This window comes from Pelophylax lessonae (genome assembly GCF_965119305.1).
Source record: "Pelophylax lessonae genome assembly, chromosome: 12".
NCBI classification, from domain to species: domain Eukaryota; kingdom Metazoa; phylum Chordata; class Amphibia; order Anura; family Ranidae; genus Pelophylax; species Pelophylax lessonae.
Genome location: NC_138779.1, coordinates 153,647,365 through 153,667,569, shown reverse-complemented (window position 1 = coordinate 153,667,569; position 20,205 = coordinate 153,647,365). Strand labels below are relative to the sequence as shown.

At 45.9% G+C, this 20,205-nt stretch overlaps 1 long non-coding RNA gene across 1 annotated transcript in view; it reads left to right on the top strand.

Moving 5' to 3' along the window:
• The window catches only part of LOC309567710, a 47,626-nt gene that overhangs the window by 15,730 nt on the left and 11,691 nt on the right, over positions 1–20,205 (top strand). The window contains exon 2 of the long non-coding RNA XR_014225954.1: positions 5,358–5,467. This is a non-coding gene — a long non-coding RNA (uncharacterized lncRNA). The remainder of the gene's footprint in view (positions 1–5,357; positions 5,468–20,205) is intronic.

Sequence of the window (20,205 nt, the reverse complement as noted above, 5' to 3'; positions counted from 1 at the left end):
ACTACTCTTCTGCTTTGTCCCTACCTACTGAACTGCTACCTCTGTTGCCGATCCGGATTGTCTGACCACGCTTACTGCTGCCCGCCCCGACCTTTGGCTCGTCTGACTTCTCTCTGGTTATCCCTTGTCTGCTCCTCTGCCTTCGGACCGAACCTACACTCTGCCTGGCTGGGTGATCCTGAGGACCGCGTCCTGGTGTTAGCTTGCAGCGCAGTCTATCCCCACCATCTGGGGCTCTAGTGAAAACCAGCTAGCACTTAGTTTCCGCACCTCAGGTAAACCCGTGTCCTCATCAGAGTACTACGCAGAGTCCATCCGGTATCCAGCACCTACTAACTGCCTGCGGTCTTTGCCACTGGGCTCCACTCCTACCTCCGGCCAGCAGTCCTCTGACTCAGGTGAGCCTGTAGGATTGTTACACCAGGTTTGTTTATATCTTTCTCTAATGACTCTATTGAAGGCCCGTCTTGTCTCTTCCTCCATTAGTTCTTTTAATTTATCTCTTTTTTAATACTAAGGATTGTTGTGTCTTGGCCTCCATACTCTTTTTGTGTTTTTGTTCTAGCTCGTGTATCGCTGTAATAATCTATTTATATTAATAGTGCTAATAATCTATTTATATTAATAGTGCTATCCTTCTTTTTCCTGGAGCCTATTAAAATCAGTACACCTCTGATATATGCCTTTGGGCCTCCCAGACCGTTGTATCAGATATATCTGGGGTTTCATGACTCATGTTCCAGTTCTTTACCTATCGTTTTCCCCACTTCTAGATCTTGTATCAGTTCTTTATTAATCCTCCAAGTGTTTAAATTTCTCTGAGGTCCTGAAAGTTTATTTTTAAATTTACTAGGGCATGGTCTGATAATTTAATTGTTCCTATTGATGTTTTGACCACTGGTTCTATCAGTCTATGTTCTATCATAATATAGTCCAGTCTTGAGTACGTCTCATGCACAGGGGAATGGGAGGAGTAATCCCTCTCCCTGGGGTGTTGGATTCTCCACACGTCTACCAGTTGGCAGTGAAATTGCTTTTTTCTCTCACCATCTTAAGCTGATGACTTCCTGGCACCTGTGCACAAGATGTACAATCCAAGAATGGATCTAGACAGAAGTTGAAATCTCCTGCCAGTATCAAATTACCTTTTTTGAACTGTGTCATATACACATTTTCCACTTTACATTCCAACCCCTGTAGTTTTCTCTTCAGGAAAATGTACTGCCCTTCTGGGTCAACCAACCTTTCCTCCAAGGAGAATCTAACATCCTTTGCCATACCAATTGCTACCCCCTTTGCTCTCTTATTTGGCTAGTCTCCACAGTACCAAACTGGACAGTATTTTGAATATAATTTCACATTTGTATCTTATGCGATATGCGTCTCCTGAAGAAAAATTATGCTAGCAGAATATCGTCTGAGTTCTTCTGGTACCTTATATCTTTTGATTGGCGTATTTAATCCTTTTACATTATATGTCAAGAAATTTAGGGTTGTCATGTTGTTCCTCCTTCTCCTCTCTCCTCCAGTACTTTACTTCCTCTCTCCCTCACCCTCAGTTTAGGCTGAATAGGGGTCGTCCAGAGAGACTTATACCGAAAGTCAGATGGGAAAACGACATCAACAGATAATTTTTCAGATTCCACACAACATTTTCTTCTTCTTAATTCCTTTCACTTCCCACCTTTCCCTCTCCTTCCCCCACCCTATACTCTTCCCACCCTTCCAATCCTCCTCCTTCCCCTCCTCCTCCTCCCGTTTCCCCCGGCTAGTCCAACCAAGTTGTAAATCTGACCTTTCGAAGATCCTAGAGTAGTTTATGACGATCTCCTTGGGCACTTCTTGCCCATCTACTCTTTTTTCATTTGGTTGTGCTCTATCCCAGTGTTTCTCAACTCCGGTCCTCAGGGCACACTAACAGGCCAGGTTTTCAAGAAAACTGAAATACATCACAGGTGATATCATTTGCTGCTGAGTGATTGCAGTATTCTAGTCTGCATCTCCCCAAGGTAATACTTAAAATCTGGCCTGTTAGTGTGCCCTGAGGACCGGAGTTGAGAAACACTGCTCTATCTAAAGCACTCATTGGTCCAATTCATACTTGGGGAAGTGAGACTTGGGGCCTGATAGTTAGCTTGGTTCGCCATCCATAGCTCCCTGACTCCTTCCTTTTCCTCTTCCCCGGCCACCCTTACTCTGGCTTATATTCAGCTTCACTGTTCAGTTTCTTTTCTTCGAGGCCAATTGCCAGTGTACTTCATTCTGAGTTTATTTTTTGTCCTAACGTCGGGCCAACCTGGTATATTTAGTATGGGATTTTCCAATTTTTCACAGAAGCTTTGCAGCTCGTCCATGCAGCCTTCCCTCCAGCCTACCAGGCATGCTGGGAAACCCCAGTTATATTGTGCTCCATGATTTGGCATTGACTCCAAGAGTGGTTTGAGCATTCTCCATCTTCTTAGTGTTTCCTGTGCCAGATCTGAAAAGATCTGGAGGTTGGGGCTTTCATATTTTAATGGTGTTTTCGTTTTCAGGCTTTCCCAGATTTGGGCTTTCTCTTCATAATCCTGAAATCCTATAATTACATCTATTGGAGCCTCTGCTGGGGAACCTTTTGGTCTTCTGGTGCACTCTTTCTATTTTTATCTCTTCAGCTTCTCCTCTGTCTAATAGTGGGTTAAAATTTTTCCTCATTTTATCTATCAAGTCCTCTCCATTTGTAGGTTCTGGTAGGCCTCTTATTCTCAAGTTCTTCCTTCTATTCCAGTTTTCTTGATCTTCCAGTTTATACGCCAGGTTCCTCTGTTCCATTTTCAGGTTTTTCATTTCTCTTTTTAGCTCGTTTATTGTTTGAATGTAATCTGCTTGTCTTTTTTCCACTTCCTCAACGTGGGACAGTAGATGGCCCAAATCATTGTGTACTGTCGCCATTTATGTTTTTACGGACTTTTCTAATGCCACAAACATAGCCGCCATTTCCACTTTTATGGGTAAATGGGCATTCATATTTTGTTCTGGCTTGTAGTCCATCTCTAGATCACTCTCTTAAATGTCCTGGAGTACTTATGCCCAATGGTGTTCTATTTTGTCAGTTTTTTTCTTTTACTTCTGTCTGTCTTGCACGGGTTCCCTGTGGCTTATCTAGGATCTGCTTGTCTATACCATCCTCTTGTGTCATATACTTTTTAATTGTTCCAGGGCTTCAGCTTATCTTGGGTGATTTTTCGCTCGTTCCTCCCCTTACTGTTTTACCTCTCATGTTTCTGTGTTTTGTTATTTTATTATCCGACCCCTTTAAGTTGCAGACCCTTATGGTGCTTCAATGTCCCCCCGTGTGATTAAGTAGTTCACCAGACAGTCAATACTATGTGATTTGATATAAAGTTATATAAAAAGGAAATAAAAGCGTCAGTCCTCACCTCTCTATTAAGGGGGTCTGCAGGATAAAGTTGACCTGTGTAGAGGGGATGGGTTTCCTGTGAAAAAATTGCTTGAGATCAAGGGGCTTTAGAAATGTTCAATTTTCCCAACTTTAATTCCTTTCTGTGTCCCCCGTGCGACTGATATGTTCACCAGACAGTCAACACTGTGTGCACAGTCAGCAGCCATATAAAGAGAGAAATAAAAAAAAGTTAACACTCACGGCTCTGTTGAGGGGGTCTGCTGGGTCAATTTCCTGTGGTATTTAAGTCCATTCCAGGAAGCTTTGGGAGCCTTGAGAGAAAGCTTTGAGGCCCTTACGGCCGTAGAGGTCCTTTAGCCGCTGGACCCTCTCTGCTGTGACTCCTCTACTCATCTGCTCAGTACAGGACTCCCTCTGGCACTTCCTAGCACTGGTGATGGCCGTTTGGCTCAGCTCAGCCTTATTCGGCCATCTTCATGTCTCTGTGACTCTGTGACACCTAGAGTCTCCCATATGTCTCAGTGGGCTCCGGACTACCTAGGCTCCCAAAGCCCTCCAGACAGGCATGCTCGCCACCTCCGCTGCCTCGGCTTATTGCCTCTGAAAGATCCTGGCCCCCTAAGAGTGGAAAGGAGGACGGAAGGGAAAGGGGGACTGTACCGGGCTAGGTGCGGGGAGGCTGGCTAGAGGGCATCAGAGGTGCTGCAAAGACGGATGGCCCCCTAGAGCTCCTAGCACATGCTCCCTGCCATTTGTAGGCTCCCTCCCCCAGGAGATGGATTCTTTTTCCTCTTACATAATCTTATTTATTGAATAATAGTGTTTAAGGCTTTACTTACATAATCCCTTACTTCCCAGGCTTCCTTCATGATATAAGACTGCACCCCCCAGCCTCTTCTCTAAGGCACTCTGTTGATTGCAAGGACTTTCACGTAATCAAAATCAATGCAGGACCAATAGTCCTGCATTATACATCAGGATGCCAAGGTACTGCCTATGACCCTGTGTTTCAGGGAGAAAAAATTAGTGCCAGCACCAAACATCTTGCATGATGATCAGAAAAGTGATTGAAAAATCAAAGGTCCTTATTTTTTTAAAGAATTGAGGAAGAGGGTCTTAATATCAGCCAGACAACTTTGCATTTTTAGAAGAAGAAGCCAGCCTCCATGGTTTCTAATGTTGAGTTCCCTCAAAATATTTCTGTATAACAATTGATTTTGTCCTTTTTCATAGCTGAAAGTAAGCATCCCACATATTCTTCTTTCCCTTGAATTTACTCAAGGTCAATGCTTGTTAAAGATATGAAAAACCCTCTGGTCTGTTAAATATACCATGAAACATTATATTATATATGTTTGATAAGTGCACACAAACCTGTTGATCTTACCAGAAATCTCATGTTCAAAGGACTTTCTTTACTCTGCATGTGCTGCACTTTTATCAAAAAAGACATGCATAAATGGAAGAAGCACCAAAGAATAAATAAGTCCAAATTACATTTTTCTATTCTCATCTGGTGATTCAGCCAGTAAGCCTGTTGTTTTTCAAAAGTACAAGCTATCCAGCAGAATGTATTCGTTTATATGAATGAGACAAATCACTTGCACGGGCAGGGGTGATTAAAATTATACGTTTTTATTTATTCATGTAAAGCATTTGACCCAAAAAAGGAAAAAAAACTGTTGCTGTAACTGATTTTAAAGTATCAGCTGGAGTTTGGCTTAAATTTGTTAGTGTGTCCAAATCTGCTAATACATTTAACACTTTTTTCTCATTTTTCTCTGCAAGAGATGATTAGAGACTGATATTCAGGTACTTATACTAGTTGTATTTAAAAATAATGCATTTATTAATTGTACATCTATAAAAAACAATGTTTATACATTTGCCATGAGTTCAGTTTTAACATTTTGCAAAATTCATTGGCTGTTTATTTTTTATTTTTACTACACAGGTCCACAGTAAGCATGAGAATAATATGTGTGACATTAATTGCTCTCCTTTCATTACTTTGTTCTGCAAATGTCATACCATTTGTACCTGGAGTTGACCTGAAGGCTGCAGGTAAGCATTGCTCACAAGAACTGGAACAAAATGAACTAATATGAAATGTTTTTATAGGAAGAATATGAAAGAAGATCACTATTACTCATAGAGAACCTCTTTACAGTACTTTGGTAAAGAGCAAGCAAAGACATCTTGGGTGTACAACATATGGTACCCAAGCACACATAGATATCTGCAGAGAGAATTGTAATTGTTGGCTATCTCTACTAACTAGGCAGTATAGAGTTTTCTGAGAAACACGTTCACCTCCAAAAATATCCGCAACAGCAGCAATGCCGTTATGATATTTTGCATCCCTATGTATTCCAGGCCAGGCACCACCATAGGATGGCATAGGCAACAGCCTTAGGGTGTCTGGAAGGTGGGGGGCAGTAAAATCCAGTAAAAATCCAGTAAAATCCAGATCCCCAGTAACTTGCTGGCCCTGCCATCTTGCCGATACAGTGACCCCACACCCTCTACAGCCACTTGCAGATTGTCATAGTGACAAAGTGAGAGCTGGGGAAACCAGCTTGCACAGGAGTGGGGCTGTATCCGCTCTGTCTCCTGTTCTATCATCCAGTCTCCACTCCTAGCCCCTTCCACACTCAGCTGCCAGACCCACACTCCAGACACCTGCATGCAGTGGAGTTCTGGGGGTAGCTGGGCGGCAGTTTTGAACCAATAGCTTCTAGCAGCCACAACCCTGTGGGAGACCAGCCTGAAGGGCTGAAGTCCGGGGATGTGAGCGGAGAGTCTCTGGAAGTGGGTATCCCTCACTGATGAGCATTTGGGGCACAGTAGCAGGAAGTGTTCCTCATCCTCCAGGACCCCCTGGTCACAATGCTGGTAAAGTCTACGTTCCCTGTGCTTATAGAGCTGCCTGTGCTGTCCTAGTTTGATCTCCAGGCTGTGGGCACTCTGTACAGGCTCTAGGTCTGTCTGCTGTTGGGATTCTGTAGCCCCTCCAGGTACAGCGCAACTTTGCAGTCTGTCTGCAGTAAATGGCAATCAGTTAGTTTTTGGGAGTTTGTTAATTCATTTCCCCATCTTTCAACATATTTTTCTTTAAAAGCATTCATTATATTTTTTATTTGAGATTTTGTCAAGCTGGATTGTTGAAAAATTGGTATAGACAAGGTGCTGATAAGTTGCTGCGGGCTGCACGACTCTGGCTGGTCTTTATTGATCAGTAAGGCTTTACTGTGGTAGGAGTTAGGACTGTCGTTTTGTAGGTGGTCCCAGAATGATAGTGCCCTCGTCTGTACTGCAAGAAGTAAGGAAAATCTGCCCAGTTCGGTCTGGCAAGCACTGTTGAAGGTGCTCCGATGGACTTAGAGGAAGTGCTTGCAGAATTCCAGATGAAATACTGTATTTACTGCCAGGCTGGAATCCCATTTGGGTGGGTCTGGGTAGGTGACAGGACTGCAAACTTCACTGTCATAAAGAAGAATTGGCGTAATAACGCTATCAAAAAAATCTAAGCCAGACTCTTACTGGTGATTTTAGGTGGTACAGTTGTCTCCTGATTGCATAGAAGGCTCTGTATGCCTTGTCTTTTAGGGCCTCCATGGCTTGCTTGAAATGTTCTGATATGTTCATTTCTAGACCTAGGTATGTGTAGCTGTTGGGTTCCTCAAGAGTGCAGTTGTTCAATGTGAAGGAAGATCTCTTTGTTTGTTTTGTGTTTATCTTTTGGAACACCATCATTTTTTTTTTTGCTTGAGTAGATAGGTAGTGTCCATGTGGCACTGTATATTTCCAGCACTTCTAGGCTGTCTTGTCAGCCTTTCTCTGTTGGTGACTGTAGTAGGAGGTCATCTGCACACAGCAGGAACTTCACCTCTGTGTGATATAATGTCAGTCCAGGTGCTGGGGAGGATTCTAGAGCTGTAGCCAGTTCATTGATGTAGATGTTGAAGAGGGTTGGACTGCACGGCTTATCGAAAGTGCTATTTTTCCCATTCACCTTTATGCTGCAGCTATTCTCGTAAAATATGAACTCTTGATGATATCCTAGGTTTTCTCTCCTATTCCACTCTCCAATAATTTGAGGAACAGGCCCGGGTGCCACACTGAGTCAAAGGCATTCTTAAATTCCACAAAAGATAGTTGCCCGTTTTGTATTGTGGACATAGTTCTTAATGAGACTGTGCAGGGTGTAACTGGTCTGTGGTGCGGTGGTTTGGTGTAAGCCCTGCCTGACTTCTGCTGAGGACGTTATGTTGTGTCAAGAAGTTGAAGATCCTTTCATTCAGGGTACTGGTGAATAGTTTTCCTAATGTGCTGCTGACACATATTCCTCTGTAGTTGGCAGAGTCATACTGGTCTCCACTCTTATGAATGGGTGTCATGAGGCCTTGGTTCCATACTTTAGAATAGTAACCAGCACACATGCCAGGATGAACACTTTACATTTTGCAGCATGTACATATGGGTAACAGTGTTTAATCATCTCTGGTAGGATCTTTCCATCCAAATGGCTTTTTTAGTTTGTAGGTGGATTTTCTACATTATTGCTTGTAGTGCAATCGGTACATTTAGGGGGTTTTGAAAGTACTTGATTTTTTCCTCAATATCATTTAGTCTTTTGATGATGTCTTTTTGTTCTACAGTAAGCATCTCTTCTGGAATATCTGTGTAGAGTTTCTTAAAGTAGTTGAGCCAGATGTCACCATTTTGGATGTGGAGGTTGTTTTTCCTCGTGCTGAGCCAATACAGTTCCATATTTCCCAGAAAGAGTTTTTCTGAAGTGCCTCTTGTAACTGTTGCAGATTGTTGGAGATTAAGTTTTGTTTTTTATTTTTAAAGATTTTTTTGTATTTTTTTCTATAGGATGCCATGGCTATCCTTAGGTCAGTGTTGTCAGGGTCTCTGTGTTTATTATTTGAGACTGTCCATAAGGTATTCCATAATGCTTTGCATTCTTTGTTGAACCATTTATTGGATTGTTTGTTGGATGGTTTCTTGTAGTTGACTTTTCTCAGCTGGGTTGTTACTACATTGATGTGTAATATTTTTTGGAAGTCCTTTGCTGCTTGGGATACCCCTCGTGGGCTTACATTAAAGTCGTCTTTTTTTTTTTTTTTTAAGTTTTCAAGCTGTTGTTTGATCTCAGGTCTGTCAGTTACCTCTGTTTATTTAGTGGTAGACCCTTTTTGATGATAGTGATAGGTTGAAGAGAGAAGTCCAGCGGAATTTTGGAGATGGTATGTTTGAAGATTTACTATTTAGCAGTAGTTGGTTGCGGTCTGACAAGTGTGTTTGTGAAGTGACTGTAAAGGCATTGATCAGTGTGCGGTTCATATCTATGATGGCATAGTCTATCACACTGCTGGCTACATGGAAGTTTAATGATTATCTTTCCAGAGAGTCTCCCTTGGTGTTCAGTGGCGGCTGCTGCTCAATGGGGGGGGGGGGGGTGCAAAAAGAAAAATGTAATAGGTATTGCTTCGCGGCAAAAAAATGCGGTAAAAAATTGAGTGACTTTGAGGTCATGGTACAGGCATGGCACAGGCATGGCACAGGTGATGGTATAGGCATGGCACAGGTGATGGTACAGGCATGGCACAGATGATGGTATAGGCAAGGCACAGGGCACAGGGCACAGGTGATGGTATAGGCATGGCACAGGTCATGGTACAGGCATGTCACAGGTCATGGTACAGGAGATGGTATAGGCATGGCACAGGTGATGGTATAGGCATGGCATGGCACAGGTGATGGTACAGGCATGGCACAGATGATGGTATAGGCAAGGCACAGGGCACAGGTGATGGTATAGGCATGTCACAGGTCATGGTACAGGCATGTCACAGGTCATGGTACAGGAGATGGTATAGGCATGGCACAGGTCATGGTAAGGGCATGGCACAGGTCATGGTACAGGCATGGCACCGGCAGGGCACAGATGATGGTATAGGCATGGAACAGGTGATGGTACAGGCATGGCACAGGTCATGGTACAGGCATGTCAGAGGTCATGGTACAGGCATGTCACAGGTCATGGTACAGGAGACGGTATAGGCATGGCACGGGTCATGGTAAGGGCATAGCACAGGTCATGGCACAGGTGATGGTACAGGCATGGCACAGGCATGGCACAGGCATGGCACAGATGATGGTATAGGCATGGCACAGGTGATTGTATAGGCATGGCATAGGTCATGGTACAGGCATGTCACAGGTCATGGTACATGATATGGTATAGACACAGCACAGGTCATGGTAAGGGCATGGCTTAAGTGATGGTACAGGTATTGCACAGGCATGGCACAGATGATGGTATAGGCATGGCACAGGTGATGGTATAGGCATGGCACAGGTCATGGCACAGGCATGTCACAGGTCATGGTACAGGAGATGGTATAGGCATGGCACAGGTCATGGTAAAGGCATGGCATCGCACTGCAGCGGCTTCAATCACTGTTCACTTACCTGCTCTCCTGGGCATTGGGCTGGCTCACTGACTCGCTGACTCGACTCCTGTCCTGTGACTCCACACTCCTGACTGTGAGACGTCCATGGCGCGCTGCTCCTCTCTCTTCACTATGACGGCGGCGGGAACCGGCGACAAGGTGACGGAGTCGGACGGTGATGGTGAGTGACTGTCGCATGCACTGGCACCGCCCCCAACTACGTCAGCCGGGATGTCCTATCAGCTCATGATAAGGGCATGGCACAGGTCATGGCACAGGTGATGGTACAGGCATGGCACAGATGATGGTATAGGCATGGCACAGGTCATGGTACAGGCATGTCACAGATCATGGTACAGGAGATGGTATAGGCATGGCACAGGTCATGGTAAGGGCATGGCACAGGTGATGGTACAGGCATGGCACAGATGATGGTATAGGCATGGCACAGGTGATGGTATAGGCATGGCACAGGTCATGGTACAGGCATGTCACAGGTCATGGCACAGGCATATCACAGGTCATGGTACAGGAGATGGTATAGGCATGGCATAAGTCATGGTAAGGGCATGGCATCGCACTGCAGTGGCTTCAATCACTGTTCACTTACCTGCTCTCCTAGGCAGTGGGCTGGCTCGCTGACTCGCTTACTCGACTCCTGTCCTGTGACTCCACACTCCTGACTGTGAGACGTCCACGGCGCGCTGCTCCTCTCTCTTCACTATGACGGTGGCGGGAACTGGCGGCAAGGTGACGGAGTCGGACAGTGATGGTGAGTGACTGTCGCACGCACTGGCACCGCCCCCAACGACGTCAGCCGGGATGTCCTAAATGATTGGTCCAGGCTGGAGTCTGGACCAATCCCAGCCAGGACAGGACTACAGTGGGGAGTGTCTGGGCGCATTGCTCTGCGCCCCAATGACACCCAGAAGGCCGCTAAGCGGCGCCTCTGCTGGCAGCCCGTGGGATGCCAAACCCACCCCCCCCCCCACCCATAGCCAGCAATAGGTCCGGCGTCCCTGGTGGGCTTTTAAATGATAATTTTTTTTTCTTTGAAGATTGATTGGGGGGGCCGCGCCCCTGTGCCCCCTAACGACTGGCCACCACTGTTGGTGTGGCCGTTGAGGAAGTAGAGACCCAGACTGCATCACAGATTAAGCAATTTTCTTCTATTTTTGTTGATTATACTGTCATAGCTGTTTGTATCTGTATCAACTCGTGACAGTAATTTGCAGAACCTTGTATATACGTGTTGCCATCAGAATTGATATAGTCCTTTTCCCTTCCTGTCCTAGCATTGAGGTCTCCAAAGATGAGCACTTGTCCTAGGGATTGCAAGTGCATGGCCTCACTTTGTAAGACCTCATAGGTGTCTGTTCTGATAAATGGGGACTCGTGGGGGGGCACAGTATGCTGTACATAGGTAGATGTCTGACTGAGAGGTAAGGATGGAGCTGCTTATTCTTATCCAGATGTGGCTCTCTCCTTTTTTGATTGCATTGACATTCTCATGTAGCTCCTCCATATACCAGGCTAGTATTCCACCTAAACACAGACCCTGTTTGATGTTTCTAACCCTTCTGTGCAGGGGCAGAGAATTCCCTATAACCAGTAGGTACTAGTGCTTCATTCTATGCCCGACTCCATGTTTCCAGGAGGATTTGTATGTCAGTCTCACATAGTTTTTGTTTGAAATCTGGATCAATTAATTTGCATCCAAAGGCTGAAGTGTTCAGTTTCAGCTGCTGATTACTAATGATGTCATTTTGTAGTTACTGTATATACCTTGTAATAGGTACATTTACTGGGACAAACTGGATTATGGGTGGTTGTTATTATCTTTTTTGCTTTTTGGGCTAAGTCACACTAGTTTATTGCATAATGTGCTGAGGAGGGTTCTTATTTCATCCATGTCTCTGCTCTGTGGTGGTCTTGATGTCCATCTTGAGGCAGGCAGTTTTTTCTATGATTGTCATCTTTGTGGCCTGGTTTTTTTGGTTGATTGTATAGTTGTTGTACTGGATAAATGGTGTCCGAGTATTGTGTTTTTCTGAGAATGGTTTGTGCCAGATCCTGGGTTAGGGTTTTTTTTTCAGTGCTATGTCTTTGAATTATTTTGCCAGGTGATTAACCCCTTGTTTGTTCAGGTGTTTGTTGTCATACAGGTGTTGGGACATTATAGAATGATATTGTGCCAGGTGAATGGAAGGCTTTGACCTGTTTTTTTTTTTTTCTGCCAGCTCTGTGTTGATTCACTGGATTATATTGTTTGATTTGTCCTTCCTTGTAAAAAGGAAGGACATTATTACTTTGTAGTGTGAAATTTTTGTTTTGCAGTCTCTGTTGTAATAGTTTGTCTGCGATAACTTCCTGTTGTCCCTGGCTGTTGTTCGTGCCTGTGTGTATGATGATATGTTTTTGGTTAATGAAATATGGGCCACCCCCCCTCCCCCCATTCTCTCTCTCCCTCTCTCGTTCTTTCTCTCCCTTTCTCTGTCTCTCTCTCCCCCTCTCTCCTACTGTCTATTTCATGCTCTCACTCTCTCTCTCTCTCTCTCTCTCTCTCTCTCTTGTTCTCTCCCTCTCTTTCATGTATTCTCTCTCTCCCTCTCTCTCTTTCTCTTCCTCTCTCTTTCTAGTTGTCTCTCGCTGTGCGTTGCAGTGTGATTCACACCGCAGGTAAAACGCACTCCATTTGCAATCTGCACCAGGTGTCAACGCAAAGTTAATGACACCCCAAACGTAGCTCACAAAAGCAGTTTGTTTGCCCGCACCTGCCTGCACTGGCTTGCATTGTAATTTTGTACGATGTAATACAACTGCAGTGCATTTTATAAATGAATGGGCTGAAATTGCACCACACAGAACCATATATGAATTGCACAGGATTGCAGAGTGTGTCCCTGTGCCACTCATGTAGAGGTATGGTATGAGCCAGCCCTTAGTTTGTCTCACTCGCCAGCTACCCGCAGATAGTGAAGGGAAGTAGGGGTATGCAAAACTCTGCCCCCTCATTATGCACTGCCATTTAGTGGCAGTTCAACACAGCTCAAATGGGGGGGGGGGGGGCGTGAGGACAGTGGGTGGGGGGGGGTGATATAAAGTACCCCTGCCTGTGTAGACAAAAATCATTGCACCGGCCCTGTATAGAGTCGACCTAGATTTTTGAAACAGCTTGCTTCAAAAATAAAAGTATTCACTGTACTGTGAGACTCTATAACCTTTTGGGGCACAAATCTCTCTTTTATCCAAAATTACCACTTTTTGAACATAATATCTGCATACGCAAACGTTTATAATAGTTATTAATTGCATATGATGGTGAAAAAAAAAATCAGACTTTATTCTTTTTTTTAATCTCTCTGTTTTTCTAGGTTTTTTTTATAATGTAGCATAAAGAAAAATAAGTTTTGCCAACTATAGTAACCATGCTTATGTTTTTATGTTCTAACCAAATATGGGGTTGGACTCAGCGGCTTTACAGTCACTAGGGATGTACCGAACTGTTCGCCGGCGGACAGTTCCCGGCGAACTTCGCATGTTCGCGTTAGCCTCGGCGGGCGAACATATGCGATGTTCGGTCCGCCTCCTATACATCATCATTGAGGCAAACTTTGACCCTGAACCTCACAGTCAGCAGACACATTCCAGGCCAATCAGCATACCTCCCTCCCAGACCCTCCCACCTCCTATAAATAAGCAAGGGCAGCATCCATCTTAGATCATTTCTGAAGCAGTGTGTTAGTGAGAGCAGGGAGAGTGCTGCTGCTGCTGCTGCTGCTGCTGTTAATAGCTAGGGACAGTTGTTAGTCAGTGTTCCCGGTCTTGTTAGTCAATGTTCTTGGTACACTCCTGCTGTAAGGACAGCACCCCAAAAAGCCCTTCCTAGGGCTGGTATTTGAGTTTTTTTTGGATATATATATATATATATATATATATATATATATATATATATATATCTATTGTCCCCAAAAAGCCCTGTTTAGGGCTGGTATTTGTGTAATTTTTTTTGTTCTGTGATATATATATATTGTGAGGGATTAGCTCGGTGGTAGGCGTGGATGACCACTTGGGGGGTGCGTTTTCACAGAGAGATAGCCGATAAGTGCTTGCAAGCAACAGTTTGGTTTATTAATGCAATATTCTTCACCAGACTGCAAGCGTTAAAAACGACAAAATAAAATAAAAGACAAAATAAATCCTTGCCTCTGTGGGCGGCTACCTTCTCACACTGGAACCTACCTAAGAGTCTGTCCCCAACCTACTGTTGGGCAGACTTTGCTGATCCTACAGCAGACCATCAATAGTCCATTTATAATCTCTTCACACAGCACAAATGTCCATTGAACATGTCGCTTAACTCATCACAATGAGAATGTCTCTTGGCTTGTCTCTTCACAGGGCAAACATTCCTTTATTTCTTTCACATAGAAATAGTTTGTTTTCTCACCTTTGAGACGTCTTCACACTTGGTTACCCTCCTTAGCGCACATCACTTCAGGGGGTCTTCTCCCATGCCCACACAGCTTGTCGGGAGGCACTCATCTGACTGTCTTCCTTCTCCCAGCCCACATGGCTTCAGGAGACAGCTTCCGGTGGCAGCAGTCCTTCTCCCAGGCTTCCTCAGCGTCGGGAGGCACACATCTGTCTGTCCTCCTCTCCCAGCCCACACGGTGACAGGAGGCAGCAAGTAGTGATGTCGCGAACCTAAAATTCGCCGTTCGCGAACGGCGAACGCGAACATCGGCAAATGTTCGCGAACCGGCGAACCGGGCGAACCGCCATAGACTTCAATAGGCAGGCGAATTTTAAAACACACAGGGACTCTTTCTGGCCACAATAGTGATGGAAAAGTTGTTTCAAGGGGACTAACACCTGGACTGTGGCATGCCGGAGAGGGATCACGCAAAAAAAAGTTCTTAAAAATTATAATTTTTTGATAGAGAGCCAATTATTGGAAAAATTAAAAAAAAATAAAAATAAAACATTTCTTTGGATTTAGCATCTGGGGGGTCTAAAAAGTGTACCTGTGAAGTTTCAGCTCTGTAGCATGTCCAGAACCCCTAAAAAACAGCATTTTTCTTATATTTTCAGGAATACGGCTTCTCTGCGGCTGTCTTTTTCTCTTGCAGGCATTTATCAGGCATTTTTTTAGGCAGGCATGTCATTTTTTGTATTTAGTGTCTGGGGGGTCTAAAAAGTGTACCTGTCAAGTTTCAGCTCTGTAGCATGTCCAGAACCCCTAAAAAACAGCATTTGTCTTATATTTTCAGGAATACGGCTTCTCTGCGGCTGTCTTTTTCTCTTGCAGGCATTTATCGGGCATTTTTTTAGGCAGGCATGTCATTTTTTGTATTTAGTGTCTGGGGGGTCTAAAAAGTGTACCTGTCAAGTTTCAGCTCTGTAGCATGTCCAGAACCCCTAAAAAACAGCATTTTTCTTATATTTTCAGGAATACGGCTTCTCTGCGGCTGTCTTTTTCTCTTGCAGGCATTTATCGGGCATTTTTTTAGGCAGGCATGTCATTTTTTGTATTTAGTGTCTGGGGGGTCTAAAAAGTGTACCTGTCAAGTTTCAGCTCTGTAGTATGTCCACAACCCAAAAAAAACAGCATTTTTCTTATGATTTTTAGTAGAAAACTAATGCAGTGTCTTTCCAGCTGTCTTTTTTTCTTTCTGGCAAGCTGAAATATGATATGCCAAGGCAAACATGCCTATCAGTTGAGCTATGACACAGACAACACTGCACACATGGGGAAATATGTAAAACAAAAAACAGGAAAAGGAAATTAGGTGACGGTCACAAAACATGATATTGTGATTGGCCAAATAAAAAGTCACCTCGCGATGAGGTCGCGCCAAAGTCGCGCTAAGTCGCGCAAAAGTCGCACTGGAAGCGACGCTACTTTAGTGGTAGCGGCAGTGTAAACCAGCACTAAAACATCCAGTGTGTGAATACGATCAGGTATGATGTTTTATCGGTCAAGTAGTGTAAGGGTTACGCCCGTCGCCCGCTTCACAGTGACAGACCAAACTCTGACAGACCAAACTCCCCGTTTAACAGTCAGTCAGTCCATTTGCACAACCGCAAACTCCCAATTTGCACAAGGTTGGATACCAAGCTAGCCATGTCCCGTTCCTTGTCCTCACTGACATCATTGAAGGTCTCTTCCTCCACCCAGCCACATACAACACCAAGGGTCCCCGAAAGGTGAGAACAAGCCCCCTGGGACGCCTGCTGTGGCTGGTATTCCACCTCCTCAAAGCCACCTTCCTCCTCTGACTTCTCTTCTTCAGACTCCTCTCTCTGCGTTGCCACAGGTCCAGCAATTGACAATGACAAGGCTGCTTCTGGTGGTGATGAGGACCACAACTCTTCCTCTTCATGCTCATCTACAGCCTGATCCAGTACTCTTCGCAGGGCACGCTCCAGAAAAAACGCATATGGGATGAGGTCGATGATGTTGCCTTGGGTTCGACTGACCACCAGGGTTGTCATCTCCGCAAAAGGACGCATGAGCCTACAGCCATTGTTCATGAGCATTCAGTAACGCGGCCAAAAAATACCCAGCTCCGCAGAAAGAATGAAAGAAAATGAATGTTTTTTTTTTATGAAAAATTATCCTGCGGATCGCTTTTGGTCTGTACACAATGAAGCAACGACCTTATCATCTGGGGTGTGCCAACACAATCCTAGAGGTGATCGCTTCATTGTGATACGCAAGCCCCTTCACCACGACAAGGTAACGATCACGAAGGGGAATTGACACATGTATGTGCCTTTTTTTTTGTTTTTTGTTTTTTTGCAGCCACAGTGTAGCACCAGAGGCCAGAAAAATTAGGCATGTACACATGCATGAAAAAGTAGGTATTGTTGCAGCCGCTGCTGTAGCAGCGGCCTGAAAAATTGAGGTTTTAAGGCAGAAAGTGCACTAAAACATTGCGGCTTGAACCGTAGTTGGTGGCGGAGATGTCACGTAAGTCATCCGGCATGCAGAGAATGATTATATACAGCAGCGTGTGGACCATTTTTAGGCCAAGGCATCTCAGTCATCACCAGGCCTTTTTTAGTCAAATGCATCCCCCACTGTCAGTCCCTTCGGGATCCATGCCTCATTCATCTTAATAAACGTGAGGTAATCAAGACTTTTTTGACCTAGGCGACTTCTCTTCTCAGTGACAATACCTCCTGCTGCGCTGAAGGTCCTTTCTGACAGCACACTTGAAGCGGGGCAGGCCAGAAGTTCAATGGCAAACTGGGATAGCTCAGGCCACAGGTCAAGCCTGCACACCCAGTAGTCAAGGGGTTCATCGCTCCTCAGAGTGTCGATATCTGCAGTTAAGGCAAGGTAGTCTGCTACCTGTCGGTCGAGTCGTTCTCTGAGGGTGGACCCCGAAGGGCTGTGGCGATGCATAGGACTAAAAAAGCTCCGCATGTCCTCCATCAACAAGACGTCTGTAAAGCGTCCTGTCCTTGCCGGCGTGGTTGTGGTGGTAGGAGGAGGATTACTTTCACCTCTTCCCCTGTTGGATTCCCGTTGTGCTGTGACATCACCCTTATACGCTGTGTAAAGCATTGTTTTTAACTTATTTTGTAGCTGCTGCATCCTTTGCGACTGCCGGTAATTGGGTAACATATCACAGACTTTCTGCTTATACCGGGGGTCTAGTAGCGTGGCCACCCAGTACAGGTTGTTCTCCTTCAGCCTTTTTATACGAGGGTCTCTCAACAGGCATGACAGCATGAAAGACCCCATTTGCACAAGGTTGGATGCCGAGCTACTCATGTCCAATTCCTCGTCCTCACTGATGTCATTGAAGGTGTGTTCTTCCCCCCAGCCACGTACAACACCACGGGTACCAGATAGGTGACAACGAGCACCCTGGGATGCCTGCTGTGGTTGGTGTTCCTCCTCCTCAAAGCCACATTCCTCCTCTGACTCCTCTTCCTCACACTCCTCTTCCAGTGTTGCCGCAGGTCCAGCAATCGATGGTAAGGCTGTTTCTGGTGGTGGTGATGGTGACCACAACTCTTCCTCTTCCTCTTCACGCTCATCTACGGCCTGATCCAGCACTCTTCGCAGGGCACACTCCAGGAAAAAAACATATGGGATGATGTCGCTGATGGTGCCTTCAGTGCGACTCACTAGGTTTGTCACCTCCTCAAAAGGACACATGAGCCTACAGGCATTGCGCATGAGCGTCCAGTAGCGTGGCAAAAAAATACCCAGCTCCGCAGAGGCTGTCCTAGCACCCCGGTCATACAAATACTCGTTGACCGCTTTTTCTTGTTGGAGCAGGCGGTCAAACATTAGCAGTGTTGAATTCCAACGTGTCGGGCTGTCGCAAATCAAGCGCCTCACTGGCATGTTGTTTCGCCGCTGAATATCTGCAAAGTGCGCCATGGCCGTGTAGGAACGCCTGAAATGGCCACACACCTTCCTGGCCTGCTTGAGGACGTCCTGTAAGCCTGGGTACTTCTGCACAAAACGTTGCACAATCAGATTCGACACATGTGCCATGCACGGCACATGTGTCAACTTGCCCAAATTCAATGCCGCCAACAAATTGCTCCCGTTGTCACACACCACTTTGCCGATCTCCAGTTGGTGCGGGGTCAGCCACTGATCCACCTGTGCATTCAGGGCGGACAGTAGTGCTGGTCCGGTGTGACTCTCTGCTTTCAGGCAAGTCAACCCCAAGACAGCGTGACACTGTCGTATCCGGCATGTGGAATAGCCCCTGGGGAGCTGGGGGGGTGCAGTTGGTGTGGAGCAAGACGCAACAGCAGAAGAGGACTCAGCCGAGGAGGTTAGCAAAGAGGATGGAGTAGGAGGAGTAGAGGAGGTGGCAGCAGGCCTGCCTGCAAGTCGTGGCGGTGTCACCAACTCCTCTGCAGCAGAGCCACGCATTCCATGCTTGGCAGCCGCCAGCAGGTTAACCCAATGCGCAGTGTACGTTATATACCTGCCCTGACCGTGCTTTGCAGACCAGCTATCAGTGGTCAGATGGACCCTTGCCCCAACACTGTGTGCCAGACGTGACATGATTTCCTTTTCCACAATAGAGTACAGGTTGGGGATTGCCTTTTGTGAAAAATAATTTCGGCCGGGTACCTTCCACTGCGGTGTCCCAATAGCGACAAATTTTTTGAAGGCCTCAGACTCCACCAGCTTGTATGGTAAAAGCTGGCGGGCTAAGAGTTCCGACAAGCCAGCTGTCAGACGCCGGGCAAGGGGGTGACTCTGCGAGATTGGCTTTTTACGCTCAAACATTTCCTTCACAGACACCTGACTGTGGGCAGGTGACGAGCAGGAACTGCTGAAGGTGAGAGGCGGAGGGGCGGGTTGTTGATAGGGGGCATGGAGGACAGCAGTGGTTGACGTGGCTGAAGATGCTGGACCAGGAGGAGGATGGTGGCTTTCTGTTTGTGTGCTGCTTTTACTCATGTGTTGATCCCATAGGCGTTTGTGATGTGAGATCATGTGCCTTCGCAAAGCAGTTGTACCTAGGTGGGTGTTGGACTTCCCACGACTCAGTTTCTTTTGGCACAGGTTACAAATGGCATCGCTGATATCAGAGGCAGACACACAAAAAAAATGCCACACTGCTGAGCTTTGCAAGGACGGCATTCTGGTGGTGGCAACAGCTTGCGTTGATTGGCGTGCTGTCTGGCTGACCCCGGGTGCCGAATCTACATGCTGTCTGACTGCGCCACTAGCTCCTTGCGATGACCTCCTCCCCCTGCTTCCAACTCGTCTCCTCCTCCTCTCTGTCTCCCCATCTGAACTTTCCCCCTCTTCTTCTGCTCTTCGAGCAGGCACCCAGGTGACATCCACAGACACATCGTCATCATCAGCCGCTTCACTTGACAACTCAGCAAAGGCAGCAGCAGCAGGTACAACATCATCATCATCACAATGTACGTCCATGTGTATAATGCTGCCTGACTGAGACATATCCCCGTTATCTACATCCTCTGGCACTAATAGTTGCGCATCACTTATTTCTTCAAACTGATGTGAAAATAACTCCTCTGACGGATCAAGTGAAGCGGCTGTGGTGCTAGTGTTGGTGGTGGTGCCGGCGGGCTGGCGAGTGGTAAATTGAGAGGTGCCCGAAGCTGAGCTGGAGGAGGATGGTGCATTAGGGTTCCGAGCGGAAGCTGTAGACGATTGGGTGTCTTGTGTAAGCCAGTCAACTATGGCCTCAGAATTTTTTGAGTTCAGGGTCTGTGGTGGCCTCTGAACACTGGGCATTATTCTAGGGCCTAAGGAAATCACAGCACCACGACCACGACGGCCCTTGCGGGGTGGCCTGCCTCTGCCTGTCATTTTCT